General features: G+C 37.2%; 1 long non-coding RNA gene across 1 annotated transcript in view; it reads left to right on the top strand.

Annotated features, from left to right (window-relative positions):
• Positions 1-3,058: 3,058 nt before the first annotated feature.
• LOC133249346 (uncharacterized) overlaps positions 3,059-18,405 on the top strand; it is a 31,841-nt gene continuing 16,494 nt past the window's right edge. Inside the window, exons 1-4 of the long non-coding RNA XR_009736915.1 lie at positions 3,059-3,456; positions 6,404-6,552; positions 13,186-13,272; positions 15,039-15,123. This is a non-coding gene — a long non-coding RNA (uncharacterized LOC133249346). The remainder of the gene's footprint in view (positions 3,457-6,403; positions 6,553-13,185; positions 13,273-15,038; positions 15,124-18,405) is intronic.

Consider the following 18,405-nt stretch of genomic DNA (forward strand, 5'->3'; position numbering starts at 1 on the left):
TGTAGATGCTATAGTCATAAACACTGTGTACAGTAGGGTAGATGGTATAGACTATGCACTGCACAACCCTTAGGGCAGCATTCATATCAGCGGCAATATGCAGAAGAGTCAAACTATATCCTGTGGAAACAGACATATGCTATTGTGATTCATAGGATACAATTTCATCTAAAAGCATTACTGAGTTAATGGCAGTTGTTTGTTATTAGGTATTTCTCTCCATCATTAGATTTTTAAGTTAGAACTACTATCCTATAGGTGGCTATGACTTTCTTAAAAAAAATGTCCTTACATAAAAATATACATATATATTTGTAAGCTTTCCTGCCCTAATAACTAAGCCAGGTGCCTGAGAGTTTCTTTTATCTTTCATTCTTATTTTTCATCCATGTCAGTTGTAAAGCTCTATCCATTTCTCCTTTAGAATATTTCTTAGATGCTATCTGCTTCTACATAATAACTACTTTACTTCGGGCAGTGAGGACCTCTAACAGCTATAACCAGATTCCTATATCCTCCTGTTAATTTGTGACAGAACTGCAGATTAATCTTTGAGAAGATGATTTTTTATTATGTTTAACCCTCTGATCAGGAAATTTCACTGACTTCCTTGACTTGTATTAATAGAATTAAATCCAAGTTTCTTAGTCTTTCATTCAAACCTCTGTTAATTTATTCTATCTGATCTCTCTTCTCACCACTTCCTATCACTGTTCTTTTTAAGTTGGTGAATTGACTTTATAATGATATTAAACAGCTGTAGTGAAATTTTGATTTCTTTCTATTGCTTTCTTCTTCTATCTTTTGACAGTCACAACTTCAAAAGAAGCTCCAGAAGAATATACATGAGGCATATAGAGGAAAAGACATGCTCACAATCATGTTTTTGTGTTTATTTTTAGTTTCAGAGACCCTGTTTCATAAAGGTTGTTGTTGCTGTTTAGTTGCTAAATTGTGTATGATTCTTTGCCATCCCATGGCCTGTATGGCCTGCTAGGTGCCTCTATCCATGGGATTTTCCAGACAAGAATATTGGAGTGGCTTTCTATTTCCTCCTCCAGGGGATTTTCCCAATCCAGAGACCGAACCCATGTCTCCTGCACTTGTGGGCAGATTCTTTACCACTGAGCCACCAGGGAAGCCCTTCATAAAACTTGTAAATAAAAAAAACTAAATTTAATGTCTAACAATAATGTCTAAAATAATTATTCTCCGTTGAGCTGATAGTATAACTATTAAGCAAGCAAGAAATTGATGAGTTTTTATTAGTAATCATCAATAATTATATTTCATCACATATAGGTTACAAGGCAGGTAGTTAAAATTAGATTTTAAGAAACTTTCCATCCACATGTCAAATACATATATCTTGTTTAAGAACCTATCTTTTAATTGTTAAAAATATTTATACTTCTTATGCAATAATATTATTAAAATTTAAATAGAATTATTATTAATTCCTGACAAACATCATGCTAGCAAGTAAAATTGCAGTGTTTTCCTTTTACATCTTAGATAAAATAGATCTTCATATTTTTGGATAAAATAGATAAAATATCTTCATATTTCATTAGCAGTCCTTCTAAAACTGACTGAATATTTATTAAAGTTCCATTGCTAATATATCATATTTTATACATTAATGGTAAGGATTATCATATATGAAATATTATTCATTGTAGACAGTAGATAGCATCATTATTATTAAATATATGAAACTTCATATATTATTAGGGTTCCAGAAAAACATCTGCTTTATTGACTATGCCAAAGCCTTTGACTGTGTGGATCACAACAAACTGTGGAAAATTCTTCAAGAGATGAGAATACCAGACCATCTTACCTGCCTCTTGAGAAATGTGCATGCAGGTCAAGAAGCAACAGTTAGAACTGGACATGGTAAAACAGACTGATTCCAAATAGGAAAAGGAGTACGTCAAGGCTGTATATTGTCACCCTGCTTATCTAACTTATATGCAGAGTATATCATGCGAAATGCCAGGCTGGATGAAGCACAAGCTGTATTCAAGATTGCTGGGAGAAATATCAATATTCTCAGATATGCAGATGATACCAGCCTTATGGCAGAAAGCAAAGAGGAACTGAAGAGCCTCTTGATGAAAGTGAAAGAGGAGAGTGAAAAAGCTGGCTTAAATTCAACATTCAAAAAACAAAGATCATGGCATCCGGTCCCATCACCTCATGGCAAATAGATGGAGAAACAATGGAAACAGTGAGAAACTTTATTTTGGGGGGCTCCAAAATCACTGCAGATGGTGACTGCAGCCACGAACTTAAAAGACACTCGCTCCTTGGAAGAAAAGCTATAATAAACCTAGACAGTGTATTAAAAAACCGAGACATTACTTTGCTGACAAAGGTCGGTCTAGTCAAAGCTATGGGTTTTCCAGTGGTCATGTGTGGATGTGAGACTTGGACTACAAAGAAAGCTGAGTGCTGAAGAATTGATGCTTTTGAACTATGGTGTTAGAGAAGACTCTTGAGAATCCTCTGGACTGTAAGGAGATCCAACCCGTCCATCCTAAAGGAAATCAGTCCTTAATATTCATTGGAAGGACTGATGCTGAAGCTGAAACTCCAATACTTTGGCCACCTGATGCAAAGAACTGACTCATTGGAAAAGACCCTGATGCTGAGAAAGACTGAAGGCAGGAGAAGAAGGTGATGACAAAGGATGAGATGGTTGTATGGCACCACCAACACAATGGACATGATTTTGAACAAGCTCTGGGAGTTGGTGATGGACAGGGAAGCCTGGCGTGCTGCAGTCCATGGGGTCGCAAAGAGTCGGACATTTCTGAGTGACTGTACTGAACCGAACTGATGTGAAGGTATATGAAACTTAATATGTTATTTAGTACAAATAATTTCTTATTTTATACAAATAAAAAATCCCAAGAAATACACCACATGTTAGTCATATGTGGCAGGTCCACAACATATTTCAAAAGCATAGGAGATAATCCTACTGTATAGCACAGGGAACTCTACTTGATGCTATGTGGCAGCCTGGATGGGAGGGGAGTGTGGGGGAGAATGGATACACGTATATGTATGGATAAGTTCTTTTACTGTGCGCCTGAAACTACCACATGGTTAATCGGCTATATTCCAACGCAAAATAAAAAGTTAAAAAAAAAGAGCGTAGGAGGTAGATGGGTTCTATGTAGAACCTGAACATACTCTGGCAAAAAAAAGAGTAAGATTTTGTGATGAAAGGCAATAACGAAAGGGTAGATCATGAAGTAGAGAAGGCACTGCTACAATCTGTTCAAATGTTCAAAACTGGAAGGCAACGAGTGGATCACTAGGTGTAATGATGCTCTGGAATGTCATTATCTGACAGGGCCCAGCAAACCACAATAATGATGGCATAGCAATCTTTTCTTTCCAGAAAGCTTTTGATCCAGGCCATTGAAGAATTTGTTTTTCATGGTAATATCTCTAATTCTGTAATTAAAATATCAAGTAAGGATTTCACCAAATTAGCTTTCCAGACAGTTTTATAGAATCTCATTTGTCTTTAAGGAGTAGGGTACCTGAATAATTATTTTAATATGGTCTTAATATAATTACTGGAAAAAATAATAAGTGTGTTTTGGCTGTAGCAAACCACATTTATTAATTGGAATTGCAATACTACCACTGACATTGGAAGAGTAGGAAAAAAAATGCTATTTAGGCTAGTTCTGTTTCTTTTTCCCCCTTTAGTGTTTATCCACTTGGAGCTGAAGCAAGTATAAAGGCCAAATGGGAATCTGACAGTTACTCAGCCAGAAGATGTCAACAAATCAGGAAGTTTTAATCTAGAAAACTCTGCTCAGAAATAGATGTGAGTTATAAAGGTAAAAAATAAAGGTTAGGAAAAGCATGAAATGAATTGGACATCAAAAAACTGACATGTATGTCTATATACACTGTTTTATTCCTTGTGAAAATGTCAGGAATGTCATCATTTATTACTGGCTATGTGTTAACAACTCAGGGTAAACCGTCATAGCAACAGAGATGAAAGGTATTCAACACAGACTTGAGAGGTGGGAGTAAATGGCCAAGAAAGTGGTCTTTAAAAATGGTGAGGGGAAACCAACCATGGGGGCGAAGGGTCTGAAATAGATGGATAAAAAATTCTGCATTGCAAACTACATATGGCTCAAGTCAATCTGAAATAATACTCCCTTATATTCTCTAGACTTTGTGGCACATTGAAGGCTGGGAAGGAAACAATTACCAATTTCACTTGCTGTTTTGTAATTGTTATGTTTGTTGTATGGTGTGAGTAAAAATGAGCTAGGTATGTGTCTGTTCACCCAGCCTTAAACCATAAAAGATCCATAGTAATCTTACAATTTTATAATAAATGCGTGACAACAACAATAACAACCAGTTTTTTATCTTTAACCCTAAATTAGATCTAATACAATTATTGAGCATCTTAATGAAGTCAATTTTATTAAATATTACTTTTTTTTAAACAATATCTTGGGCTATCTTCCCTGGTGGCTCAATTGGTAAAGAAACCACCTGCAATGCGGGAGACCTGGGTTTAATCCCTGGGTCAGGAAGATCCCCTTGAGAAGGGAATGGCTACCCACTCCAGTATTCTTGCCTAGAGAATTTCATGGACAGAGGAGCCCTATGGGTTATAGTCCACAGGATTGCAAAGCATCAGACAGTACTGAGTGACTAACACTTTTCCTAAGTGATAATGTTACTTATTCTTCAAGTTTATGAAGTTTTGGTCTGACCTTCTTTCAGGTTTGGGTGCCAGTTAAGCAAGCAGATGAACCACAGGTTAGATTATATGAAGTGCTTACCTGGAGAGCTAGGAGAAACAAGAGCCAGACAAAATGCAAATAGAGTCAGAGAATTGAGAATAAAAACCAGGAAAACCAAATTTGTTATCATTTCCTACACTAGGAATGTAGGGAGACAGGCCTGGAAGACAGGAGTTCAAAGCTGGTGTTCTAGAATATTGTGTTTTTTGTTTTTTATTTTAAATTATTAGGAATATTATAGAAAATATACATATGATAAAAAACTTAAATGAGTACATAGAGATATGAAATGAAATATAAAATCTCCTAACTCACTTACTTTCAATTCTAGTCTCTAGAGATAACCATTGTTAACAGTTTCTCATGTATCCCTCCAGACTTTTCTATCCATATACTAGTAAAAACAATTTCTACTTTGAGAATTACCATTATATTTATTATGAAATTATATTAAAATATAAATGTAAGGAATATAATACCTTAAAAAAGCAGAGTCACCCTATATGTGTTATATATATATGAAAATATATATATATATACACACATACATAAAATAAAGTTCTAAAAATCAAGCAGGCAAGTAAAAGGAATTAGTAATCACTAGTAATCATCTTGTATTATGTACAGTGACAAGTAGAAGGAACAAATCAGTTAATTAGAAGCACATACATAGAGCATGAGGGCTTCTCAGGTGGCGCTAGTGGCTTGGCAATGCAGGAGACTAAGTTTGGTCCCTGCTTCAGGAAGATCCCCTTGCAGGAGGGCATGGCAACACACTCCGGTATTCTGGCCTGGAGAAACCCATGGACGGAGGAGCCTGGCGGGCTATAGTCCATGGGGTTGCAAAGGGTCAGACATGACTGAAGCAACTTAGCACATGCGCACGCACATAGAGAATGAATATCCTTAGAGCAAACACACATATAGCTTTTTAATTCTTTTACATAACAAGGAATTATACTATAAGCTGCTTTTGTTTTAACTTTATTCTTTAAACTAACAATTATTTTGGAGATCTTTCCATGTGGGTCTATTTAGATTCTATTATATGGATTTGCTATAATTTACACAACCATTCCTGGGCTTCTCAGGTAGCGCTAGTGGTAAAGAACCTGCCTGCCAATGCAGGAGACATAAGAGATGTGGATTTGATCCCTGGGTCGGGAAGATCCCCTGGAGGAGGGCATGGCAACCCACCCCAGTATTCTTGCCTGCAGAATTCTATGAACAGAGGAGCCTGGCAGGCTATGGTCCATGGGGTTGCAAAGAGTCAGACATGACTAAAAAGACTCAGCACCGATACACGCACGCACAGACCCAATCCAATGCTACTGAACATGGATTGAGTTTTTAGTATTTCAAACAGTGCTGCAAGAAGTAATTTTATAATATGACTTTTTACATTTGTGGAGTAGATCTATGTGTTAAATTCCTTTTAAATGCAGTTACTGCCCCAATTTTTAAATTTTAATAGGCATTAACAAATTGTCTTCTAATGAAGTTGTACAAATTTACATCCATTAAAAGCAGACGAATGTTCCTTTTCCACTCAAGATTCACTCTCACTGGATGTTTCAACTTTTTAATCTTTGCTGATATCCTAGGCTACGGTTTTTCCAGTGGTCATGTATGGATGTGAGTTGGACTGTGAAGAAAGCTGAGCCGAAGAATTGATGCTTTTGAACTGTGGTGTTGGAGAAGACTCTTGAGAGTCTCTTGGACTGCAAGGAGATCCAACCAGTCCATTCTGAAGGTGATCAGCCCTGGGATTTCTTTGGAGGGAATGATGCTAAAGCTGAAACTCCAGTACTTTGGCCACCTCATGAGAAGAGTTGACTCACTGGAAAAGACTCTGATGCTGGGAGGGATTGGGGGCAAGAGGAGAAGGAGACGACAGAGGATGAGATGGCTGGATGGCATCACTGACTCGATGGACGTGAGTCTGAGTGAACTCTGGGAGTTGGTGATGGACAGGGAGGCCTGGCGTGCTGTGATTCATGGGGTCATAAAGAGTCAGACATGACTGAGCGACTGAACTGAACTGAACTGAACTGAATATCCTAGGTGGAAAAAAAATGGTATATCAATTTTTTAAACTCCTTTCAATTAATTACAACTGAAATTGATAATTTTTTCATAAGATTTTTAGTTATTTTTATCCCTTTTTTCTATTAATATAAGATTACATCAGTCTTCTCTAAAAACCCTCCTTTCATTTTCCGTTTTATCCAAAGTAAAATTGGAAGTTCTTACCATGGCCTAGGCTTCCCAGGTGACTCAGTGGGTGTAGAACCTACTTGCAATCCAGGAGACGCTGGAGATATGGGTTTGATTCCTGGGTTGGGAAGATCCCTTGGAGAAGGGCATGGCAACCCACTCCAGTTTTCTTGCCTGGAGAATCCCATGGACAGAGGAGCCTGCCGAGCTACAGTCCCCAGGTCAAAAAGAGTTGGACACAACTGAAGTGACTGAGCATGCACCACGGCCTACAAGATTCTAAAAGATCTGCCTCCTGTCTTCCTCTCTGACCTTGTCTATCAACCCCACTCTCTCTGTCTCCCTCTGCTCCAACTGGTGGCCTTCTTGCTATTCTTCACCAAGGCCAGACGTGTTCAGCTTTCAGAATCTTTGCTCTTACTATTCACTCTGCCTGGAATTCTTTTTCCTCTAATAAAACAGGATGATTTCCTCATTTCAAGTTGCTGCTCAGATGTCATCTTTTCAGAGAGCTCTTACCCTACTACCCCACTGAAAGAAGCACCTGCCTCTCTTCATCCAACTTTATTTTCCTTTATAATTTTTCCTAATATTCTACCTGGCATTTATACATACTGGTGTTTGTCAACAGGGGCAGAGGCATTTGACAAAGTCTAGAAGCAATTTTGGTTCTCACAACTGGGGAGAAGGAGCTGCTACTGCTGGCATGTAGTGGGTAGAGGCCAGAGAGGTTATTACACATCCTACAATGTACAGGACAGTCCCTAACATAAAGAGCTATCTTGCCCAGAATGTCAATACCACAAAGGTTGAGAAACTCTGACATTTATTGGTTTCTTGTCTGTCAACCCTCTACTAGCAGAGAGGATACTTAATAACTAGAAAGGGTATGAGTTCTGGTCAGTCAGATAGGGCATCAGTCATAAGCAACTAGTCTAGTCCTACAAGGATTTACCAGCTGAGCATCAGGCCTACCTACTAGAATTAAGACTCATTAAGGAGATTATGTTTTATGCTTGCATCATTTCTTTGTTAAATAAAATATGTTAAATCTATTTATAAGTCTATGACATATATACTCTATGTCAATTTTTGTTTATGTGGTTGCTTTTTAAAAATTGATTGGCAAGTGTTTTTTGTATATTAAAGAAATCAGAATTTTACTGATATATATTACAATTTTTCTCCAGTTAGTTGGTTGTATTTTATCTTATTTGAAGTATTTGTTTTGTCTTGCACGAGTCCTTAGTTTTTATCTAGTCAAATATATTAATATATTCCTTAATGATTTCTAGATTTTCAATGTTCCCATAAAAGACTCCTACTCTAAAATTATTTTTTAATTCATTTTTTTAGTTTTTATGATTTTATTTTTACAATAAATATTTACATATTTGAAAATTAAAAAAAAACTTTCTAAATTGTTCTCCCAGTTGTTCTAGCATCACTTACTGAATAAGCCATTTCCCTCAATAATTTGAAAATGTTTATGTATTATGTGGCTTCCCAAGTGGTTCAGTGATAAAGCATCTGCCTGTGATGCAGGAGACGTGGGTTCGATCCCTGGCTTGGGAAGATCCCCTGGAGAAGGAAATAGCAACCCACCCCAATATTCTTGCCTGGGAAATCCCATGGATTGAGTAGCCTGGCAGGCTACAGTCCATGGGGTAGCAAAGGAGTTGGACATAATTTGGCAACTAAATAGTAAAAGCAGCATTTATTATATACTAAATACCTTTTTGTTTGGAGGTTTATTTTTAAAATCTCTTTTGTTTCACAGAATTTTACTTGGCTAATAATAACATTCCTTAATATTGAAATTTTACATAATTAATATCTGGTAGGTATATTTCCTCCACATAAATTTTCTTTTGCAGAAATTTTCTGGCTGTACTCATTTATTTTTATAGATGAACTCTACTATTATTTTTGCAAGTTCAAAAGAAAACAAGAAATCTCTTTGGGATTCTGTTTGGGATGATACTGAATTACCTTACTAATCTTTGGAGAAATTTCATGTTTGTATTAGTATTATTTTTAAGTTGGTTTTTATTCTGTATTGGGGTATAGTCGATTTACAGCGTTGTGTGAGTTTCAGGTATACAGCAAAGTGGTTCAGTTCTATACACACATATTAATATAGCCATTCTTTTTCCAGTTCTTTTCACATATAGGCTACTGCAGAATAGTGAGTAGAGTTCCCTGTGCTACACAGTAGGTCCTTCATGTTTGTGTTATTGAGTGTTTCTATGCTGAATCAAAGTATAGTTGACTTTTGAATAACCTACTTTGTTGGGGTGCTGATCTTCTAAGCAGTGCAAAATCCAAGTGTAACTTATAGTCCGTCCTTTGCATCTGCAATTCCACATCCTTAGATTCCAAAAACTGCAGAGCATATAGTACAGTAGGATTTATTATTGAAAAAAAAATCAGTGTATAAGTGGATCTGGGTAGTCTGAACTCTTGTTGTTCAAGAGCCAACTGTACATTTATGTATATTTTTTATATCCCACAATTTTTCCTAAGTAGACCTTGTATTTTATTTTAAAAACCTGATTTTGTAAGATGGGATACTTTCTTTCATTTTATTTCCTAACTTATTTTTGTCCAAAGGTTTGTTTTCTCATTAGGTGCCAGCCACATAAGAAGTACAAGTGTGAATCTGGTTTGAACAGAAATAAGACAAACAACTTCAAGTTCTGGGCTATACCTGGTTTTGTTTTTGTCTCGGTTTTCTCCTACTTGCCCCCATCCATTCTAAAACTGAGAATGGCCATTTTATTATTCAATCAGTCTCAGCATCTTTCTCAGAAAGTCAGCTACCTATTGTTCACTCAAGCACTCTGAGATTTGTAAAACAGGCTATTATACACCTAAATATTGTTTTCTTTGTTTTTAAATTGTTCCTAATATTTTGAGTTATGTGGATATTTAAAAATAAATTTATCAATTACATTTTTATTCAGTTGCATTTTCCACTGAAAAATAAATCTGTGATCTAAAGTTTTGCAATATATCCAGAGACACAGGAGTAGAGGGAGGCTGTCAAAACTCTAGAAGTAAACAGAGCTGGTTCCCAGGTGGGTCAGTGGTAAAGAACCTGTCTGCCAACATAGGAGATGCAAGAGACATGGGTTTAATCCCTGGGTCAAGAAGATTCCCTGGAGTAGGAAATGGCAACCCACTCCAGTATTCTTGCCTGGAAAATTATGTGGACAGAGGAGCCTAGTGAGCTATAGTCCATGGGGTCACAGAGTCAGACATGACTGAACGAAAGCATGAAACTCACAGCTTAATTCGCCAGCTTGGCATACTTCATTCTCATACTTGCAGGAACATCAATGTCCACCTCCTGTGGCCCCCCCGTAAGAAACTGTCCACTATGGTCAATTCAACTTCTAAACAGATGTGAGGAGAGAGAATCAAAAGTGTTTTGAGACCTTTGAACCACAGGTATTTTGCTGTCATATTTGGTGTCTCTATTGAGCATCTGTTCTGCACAATCTAAGGAATATGAATCTGTTGTCACAGTGATGTCCTTTCTTGCCCAGAGCTCTTCAGTCCTGTACAGTTATGCCATAGCTAGGCTTCAGGTTTATACTTACACATAACCAGCAACTGATCTCCAAAGGTGATAACATGCTAGGGTGTTACTGGAAGCTCCTGAAGTACCTATTTCTCACATGTGCCATGACCAAAGCTGCTTCCCTTGGGTATTGAAGTTCTTGGGTTGACTGGATCTTAAGCACAAATCACTGAGGGAGAATTCTACTTTGAAGCCCTTGCTGCTCTTATCCAGTGAAAAATCTTGGACTGAACCACCTCAATCTGTCAGAAAACTACTAATCTCAAAAAGGAAGTTATTAAAAATCTGGTTCATTTTTTTTTCCCCCAAGCAACTTTTTCACTAGTATGCAAAATTTCCCAAGCCTTACTCTGGAGACAGGCTCCCTGCTTCATGAAGTTGTGATGAAAAAACATCAGGTTGTGAGACTTACTCTCAAGAGAACAGGTGCCTGAACATCTTACATAACTAAGAGCAAAACAAAGGTCTCCAAGGAGACTTGCCTCAGGTACTTAAACCAAGAAATGCTGCCAGCTTGTCACTCAGTGTTCTGAATTCAGCCCACCTGAAACCTGTTACACATGAGGCTATCAGAAAACCAAAGCATGTTAGGAGGACGTATGAGTTTGGGGAAAGAGAAATTGGAAAATTTGAGGAGAATTGCCTAAAATTTTTCTTGGTGCTTTCAGTCTGTCTTTAGGGTGTGTGGGTGAATTGGCCAGGTGTAAAAGACTGGAGACAGAAGGGACACTATATAAATATAATAAGTTTAGTATGCAAGTTGTTAAAACGTCCACATAAGCTCTGTTATGATTAGAATAAAAATGTCACCTCTTTTCAACATTAACAGAATTATATTCTACCCCCACTCATTGCTTTAGGCATCTCATTTACCAACACATTTGGACATCAGATAGGCATAAATTAAATTATATAATTTATAGTGCATAAAAATCACAGAAATGCTTATTGATTTGTAAATTAGGATAATATATTTTAGCTGGTGCAGTCTTTTATCAATAAATCTTAATTGAATTTTCAAGTTAGAGCCTGCAGGGAAAATGTGCTCTAGTTTTGTTTTTCTGATTTCCAGAAACACTGAGTCCAACATTGTGAATGTTCCCTGACTAAATGTAACTGGATCGTTTTGCCACAAAGATGAATCAATTCTCTTAATTTGTTCAAATGAAAATCATTCATATATTCTAGGTCTAAGGTTTTCAACTACTCTGTAAAAGTAATTAGTTTTTCTTGTAAACTACATTTCAATCAGTTGAATATTATAAAATATTAATCTTCTTTTAAACGAATTCTCAAATATCAGCACTATTTTCTGTGCAAACATATTAAACCTTTACCTCTGGGATAAACAAAAAGATGATATGTTAAAAAGACAATTCTACTTAGGGAATTTTACCAATTTTTTTTTTTGAAAATGAAAATTGTATGCCAGAATCATCAGTGGCACAGAAAGCTAGGGGAATGATCTCAACTTCTAAAAAATAAAATTCAGTATATTAACACTTTGAATAGAAGAAAATGAAAGTAGAGGAGTCACTCTGGAATTTCAGTTTTGAATGCCTCTTTCTATCTGAAATGTTCAAAGTCAAAACATACCATTTTCCTTCCATCAGTATGGTCTGTCTTCATTGTGTTCCCTCAAAAGCCAACCCTGAAACAAGGGACTTGGGTACAGATGATGTGCTAGGGGAATGATCCGCAGGCAAATCAAGGCAGCCAACTTGTGTGACAACATTAATATTCTGTTTCATCACCACACTAACTCTCTGAGGTAGATAAGTCAGTCATCACCCTCAATTTCAAGCACTTGAAGCTAACTCTCTTTAGCTGATTGAGCAGGAAAAGGAGTTTATTAAAAGGATATTGGCTGCCTCACAGAACTGCTGGAAGGCCCAGAGAACTAAACTTGAAGTTAGGTGCCTGGGAACAGATTCTGATCATCACACAGCACAGCCGTCCCAAGAGGAAACTGCTGCTCCTGTTGCTGTCTTACACAGCGTTAGGGAAGGTGCTATCAACTCCCAGCTCCCCACCTAGGCCACTTTGGTGCCAGGAAGTAGACCTTGAAAACCACAGAGAAACTGCATGTCCTGGGAATGCTACCATCGAAAGGAGTGGCACAGCACCCACAGCCGGATCTTAGCCCTGCAAGACTTATTTAGGACTTCTGACCTCTAGAACTTTATAAGAATAAATTTGTGTTATTTGAAGCCATTAAAGGTGGTGATTTATTAAAGCAGTGACAAAAACCCCAATACACCTCTTTTATCAGAGAGATAAGAGAGATGAGAGAAATACAGAAAGAGACACAGAGATCGATGAAGATGAAAACACTGATGATTCTGATGGTGTTTCTGAAACCCTTGATTTATCTGTCTAAGCCAGCACCATTCCTGTACACTGCAGTTACTAGGTGGGGGGATCATTTGTTTTGAATACCAAATAATTTGTATTGTATTTCTACCATCTACAACTGAAACTCTTAAAGATACAAGATAGCAATCTTATTTTCAAATTTCTAACTTGTAAAGTGTAAGGAAAATGAGAGTGCAGAACCAAGTTTCTTTGTTGTCATCCACACAGGTGAAGTGAATTTCTTGAAAGAAGAATGCTTTCTGAATATATTAATGTACATTAACCAAGCACACTCAGATGGAGACAGTATTACAGGTAAAAAATGTTCAAAAAATCTCTGAAGACAAAAGAAAGTAAAGTCACTGCTTTGGTTAGTCACTGTTGAGTGTAAACTTAATTATTATATTGGGATAAAATAGCAAGCATTTAGCTTTTGAATCACTGAAGTTCATTGGTTTCAAAAGTGAAGTTGTCATCTTGGCCAAACACAAATTTTGTGCTTGATTTAGGAGAATCAATTTCCCAGAAATATTCTGATCATGCAGAATTTAAAAAGGAACAATACCTAGATCTTCCAGCAGTATGGTTAAATGTAGCCTAACATCTGATAAACAGCGTGAGAAGTGCTGTGCAGTCGCTTCAGTCGTGTCTGACTCTTTGGAATGCTATGGACTGTAGCCCACCAGGCTCCTCTGTCCATGGAATTCTCTGGGCAAGAATACTGGAGTGAGTTGCCATTTCCTTCGCCAGCAGATCCTGCCAACCCAGGGTTTGAACCTGCATCTGATTCGTCTCCTGCATTGGCAGGCAGGTTCTTTACCACTAGTGCCACCTGGAAGCATACACTTTTACATTTTAGATAATATAACTTTCCTCTCATCAGTTATGTAGGACTTCTCTGGTGGCTCAGATGGTAAAGCATCTGTCTACAAGGCGGGAGACTTGGGTTTGATCCTTGCGTCAGGAAGATTCCCTGGAGAAGGAAATGGCAACCCACTCCAGTATTCTTGCCTAGAAAATCCCATGGACAGAGGAGTCTGGTGTCCATGGAGTCGCAAAGAGTCAGACACGACTGAGCGACTTCACTTTCACTTTCTTTCATCAGTTATGTAGGCAAATGCAGTTCAATCAAGGATCATAGCCACTCATACTTCAACAAAAAGTTGGTCAGTTTATGTGGGAAGTTCATCTTTATTTTTATTTTAGGAGAGACATATGGAAAAAGGAAATATTCAAAGTTGAATCAGTTTTGGTTATCAGAGGGGTTAAAAAATGTTGCAACTAAATTTCCCCTGGCATTTAGACATAGGTAAAAGGGGTTTTAAGCTTGAATTTAACAGAGGTTTTAATATCATACCAATTTTACCTTCATATAATTTAGTCTTTAGAAGTTATATACCTTTTCATATTTATGTGTAGTTTATTATATGCATGACACTGTGCAAAACACTTGACTTACATCATTCCGTTTCATTGTCACAGCAACCCAGTGGAATAGGGACTGCTATTATTTTCATTTTCCCAATAAGAAAACTGAGGCTTGGAGAGATTAAGCATCTTTCCCAAGGTCATACAACTTATAAGTGGGAAAAGCAGGATAAAATATTGACAGATTCTACAAACTGTAGTATACTTCAGAGCTTACTTTCTAAACCGGTAATACCATATCAATTTCAGCTTGAACTTTTATATGCTACCTTTGTTTCATTTATATCTTTCTGGTGTTTATGCTATGTTCTGGAAACATAAATCTTTATGGAAATACCTAACAGTTTCCCTATGGATCTACTAACATGCTAGTTTTGTTAATTTAGAACTATAGGAGCAAAGATTATAAACTAGCATTTGGAAGAAATAATTTGTCATACAATGATTAAAAAAAAGGATTGACAGTTTTCTAAGACTATTGAAATATTTTTGTATATAATTGAGACTAAACAGATATTTATTATATCATCTTAAATATATAAGTTTTCCAGAGTTATTTATTAAGCTTGTTCATATATTCTAAATATAAAACTCTACCTTCATGGTTGCATCTCACCTTATAATTTTTTTTGTCCTTTGGCCACACCACACAGAATATGGGATATTAGTTCCCCGACGAGGGATCGAACACACACCCCTTGCAAAGGAAGCGCAGATCCTTAACCACTGGACCCCAGGGTAAATTCTGACCTCATAATTTTAAGCATCACTTATATTCAGACAACTTGCAGATTTGTATCAATATCAGTAGGCCAAACCACTTACCCTTCATCCAGTTGCTTACTGGTTTTCTTTGTTTAGCAGAGCAGCAAACACCTTAAACATTATCAAAGCAGGATTTATTATCTCTTCCTCTTGCACACATCCCTTTCCATCATAACCTCTCAATTTCTTTTTATCGTGTCAGCCCTGTTCAGTCAGTGGTACCACTGTCCATCATCTATTGATTCTTTTCTTGGTTTTGAAGCATCAGAGAGTTAGGTGTCTAGGAACTAGAACCCATGAATCAAGACCTTGGGGAGAAGGTGCATAAATTGAGATGATCCCAACAGGCTGTGCTGCTTATCCCCCCACTCCCTGCCCCAGACACATGCTCACTGTGCATGGTATAGAATGAGACATCTAACAGAAATCGCTGGCCAAGAGAGTGATAAACTGAGCAGGAATTTCATCAGTTTTACAGTGCTGGAGAGACAAAATTTGGAGTTCAAGGACCATTAAAGAAAAGAGGCTATGGTAAACCCTCCAGACTTTCAGTTGAGACTCAGGAAAGGAAACACCCTGGAAATAGTACAAACTAAAAATATAGAGCTATCACAAAGGCAGAAATTCAGCTTAGGATCCATACAACCCAGGAGGACATTTAAGGTGATATATCCCTGGTGGCTCAGAGGGTAAAGCGTCTGTCTACAATGCAGGAGACCTGGGTTCGATCCCTGGGTTGGGAAGATTCCCTGGAGAAGGAAATAGCAACCCACTCCAGTACTCTTGCCTGGAAAATCTCATGGACAGAGGAGCTTGGTGCAGGCTACTGTCCACGGGATCGCAAAGAGTCGGGCACAGCTGAGCGGCATCACTGTCCCTATTCTAACTGCTGACGGGGGAAAAAAAGGCGTAAATCTTTTTTGGAGAAAGAGATAGAAAGCATTATCCAGAGCTTCAAGTTAGTACTCCAAATTTTCACACACAACATAGGTATACCGGGACATGACAATAACCTAAGAGAGGGAGGGAAGAAAAAAAAAAAAAGACAAAAGAAACAAACACATAGAGATCCATATATTGTATTTATTACATATGAACTTTAAAATAACTAAATCAAAACATTTAAGAAAAGTGTGAAAAGGTAAGGGATTTCAACTGAAACTATTTTAAAAATTCTTTAAAATTCTAGAACTAAAAATGATAGCAAGTCAAGAACTTAGCTAATGAACTCAGTGGTAGATTAGACATGACTGAAGACAGGGTTGATGAAACATAAGAAAGATCAGAAAACATTGCAGAAAAGAGCAGAAGAATTCTGGAGCTAATATATACATAATCTGAGTCCTAGAAAGGAGAGAACACAGAAATATTGGAATACATGAAGAACTAAATTTTTTAAAAATTATGAAAGATATAGTCACATAATCTAGAAGGGTTATAAACTTCAAGCAGGATAATTAAAAAAAACCCATCTAGACACATTATTCGTCAAGCTGCTGAAAGGGAAATATAAAGAGAGAATCTTGGAGACTTCACTAGTGATCCAGTGATTAGGACTCTGCTTCCACTACAGGGATGCAGGTTCTATCCCTGATCAGAGAACTAAGATCCCACATGCCATTGTAGTATGGCCAAATAAATAAATAAATACATAGAAAATTTTGGAAGTACCCAGTAGAAAAACAATAAGACTTCCCAACATAAGTGATGAAAATAACAAAAAATAGGACAGTTTCTGTAAGCAAATGAAAACAAGTATCTTAGAATTCCCAACAGGTAAAAATATCCTTCAAAAATTAAAGTAATTTAAGATGGATCATAGAACTAAGTGTAAAAGTTAAATGATAAAACTTCTAGACTAAATAATTAAAAAAAAAACTATTTTAATGGTCTTCTGGTAAGCAATTATTTCCTAAACAAAACATACTAGACACAAAAAAGAAGATTGGAAAATTGGACTTCATTGAAATAAAGAACTTATGTACATCAAAAGACACCATTAAAGAGTGAAAAGGGAAGCCAGAAGAACAGAAGAATATAAGCATAAGACATAGCCACCCAAAGACTGCTATCTAACAGAAAGGCTGTATACTACAGGGTTAGTAAGGATGTGAAGAAATTAAGTATCAAGGTTTGTGTATAGGACAGCCATTTTGGAAATCTGTTTGGTGGTATGTGTTAAATGGTCAGCTTAAAGCTCAACATTCAGAAAACGAAGATCATGGCATCTGGTCCCACCACTTCATGGGAAATAGATGGGGAAACAGTGGAAACAGTGTCAGACTTTATTTTTCTGGGCTCCAAAATCACTACAGATGGTGACTGCAGCCATGAAATTAAAAGACGCTTACTCCTTGGAAGGAAAGTTATGACCAACCTAGATAGCATATTCAAAAGCAGAGACATTACTTTGCCAACAAAGGTTCGTCTAGTCAAGGCTATGGTTTTTCCTGTGGTCATGTATGGATGTGAGAGTTGGACTGTGAAGAAGGCTGAGTGCTGAAGAATTGATGCTTTTGAACTGTGGTGTTGGAGAAGACTCTTGAGAGTCCCTTGGTCTGTAAGGAGATCCAACCAGTCCATTCTGAAGGAGATCAGCCCTGGGATTTCTTTGGAAGGAATGATGCTAAAGCTGAAACTCCAGTACTTTGGCCACCTCATGCGAAGAGTTGACTCATTGGAAAAGACTCTGATGCTGGGAGGGATTGGGGGCAGGAGAAGGGGACGACAGAGGATGAGATGGCTGGATGGCATCACTGACTCAATGGACATGAGTCTGAGTGAACTCCGGGGTTGGTGATGGACAGGGAGGCCTGGCATGCTGTGATTCATGGGGTCGCAAAGAGTCGGACATGACTGAGTGACTGATCTGATCTGATCTGATTAAATGATCAGCAATTTCATTCCTAGTATAATGAGTGCCTATGTTCACCTAGTAAATGTACAAGAATAGTCAAAGTAGCCTTACTCATAATCTTAGTTTTCTAAAACAATCGAAATCTTCATTAATATAATGGATAAACCATCTATGGTATATTTATACAATGGAATACTATTCAGAAAACTGCTACATGCCACAAAATGAATGAATCTCATAGACACAATGTTGTGCAAAAGGAAGCAGGCACACAACAGTACGTATTGCATTATAAGTCCATTTATATGAAAATTGAAAGCAGACAAGATTAATTTGTGGTTATAAAGGTCAGGATAGTATTAGCTTTGGGGAAATATTGGTTAGGAGGGCATAATGGA

The sequence above is a fragment of the Bos javanicus genome, chromosome 6, assembly GCF_032452875.1.
Source record: "Bos javanicus breed banteng chromosome 6, ARS-OSU_banteng_1.0, whole genome shotgun sequence".
In the NCBI taxonomy this organism is placed as follows: Eukaryota; Metazoa; Chordata; class Mammalia; order Artiodactyla; family Bovidae; genus Bos; species Bos javanicus.